This window comes from Trachymyrmex cornetzi, unplaced genomic scaffold (genome assembly GCF_001594075.2).
Source record: "Trachymyrmex cornetzi isolate Tcor2-1 unplaced genomic scaffold, Tcor1.1 scaffold117, whole genome shotgun sequence".
Classification (NCBI taxonomy): Eukaryota; Metazoa; Arthropoda; class Insecta; order Hymenoptera; family Formicidae; genus Trachymyrmex; species Trachymyrmex cornetzi.
The window spans coordinates 420581-421473 of NW_017295730.1; positions in this window are offsets into that span (position 1 = coordinate 420581).

An 893-nucleotide genomic window follows, 5' to 3' on the forward strand; every position below is an offset into this window, starting at 1 on the left:
TCGACAATATTTTTTAACTGGTATATATTCAAGCCTGAAAATGTCACTTGGCTGTTGCATCTCGCTGTTCTATTGATGTCGCAACGAACAACGCTGATGCGCGTTTCACGTAGTAATTGCACATAGAAAACGTTAGCAAATAAAATTAGTATATTTCATTTATTCCGACAGTTTATTACTTTCGAGACTTAAAATGAATATGAAATAAATTTTATTTTATAAAATAAATATGAAATGAATTTTAGAATATTAACTCTTAAAAATATACATATAACAAGATTTGATAAGATTGCGAAATATATGTGCAGTAATAAAAAAATATTTCAGAATTGCAAAGAAATTGATTATTGATTCTGTTAATGTTAAAATTGTAATTAATATAATCCTAATCATTTAAACATTTTGAAATATTTATTTATTGCATAACAAAATTACACATGCTGATGTAATCATTCATAGTTGTGTTCTGTTTGATGTATACCTGGTATTTAAATTATTTCTAATTAAAACTCTTTTTTTGTATACTTCTCTTCCGCATCTAGTAGACGTTGATCAATTGAGGGTACGATTGGAAAAGAGTGCATTTATTTGAAATTTCTTATTTGTGTTTATTGGATATTGTAGAAGTATTTGCAGTTTTATAGACAATGGCTGTAATTGAGTACATTTTCCTACTATTCCTTTTGTTGTATGCCTCTTTTCCAGCCGCAATTAACATTTTCCATTTAGAAGTACAGATTAGAAAGCTACGTTTTCTGTGTGCAATGACACGAGCCTCTAGGAACGATCGTATTAGTATCGTTTCTCGCTGAGATCATCCTCTCTGTCTGTCTTCGAGCTTGCTTGAGCCTTGCATGGCGGGTCATGGTTGTTGTTTCAGGCCGCGGCAGCGG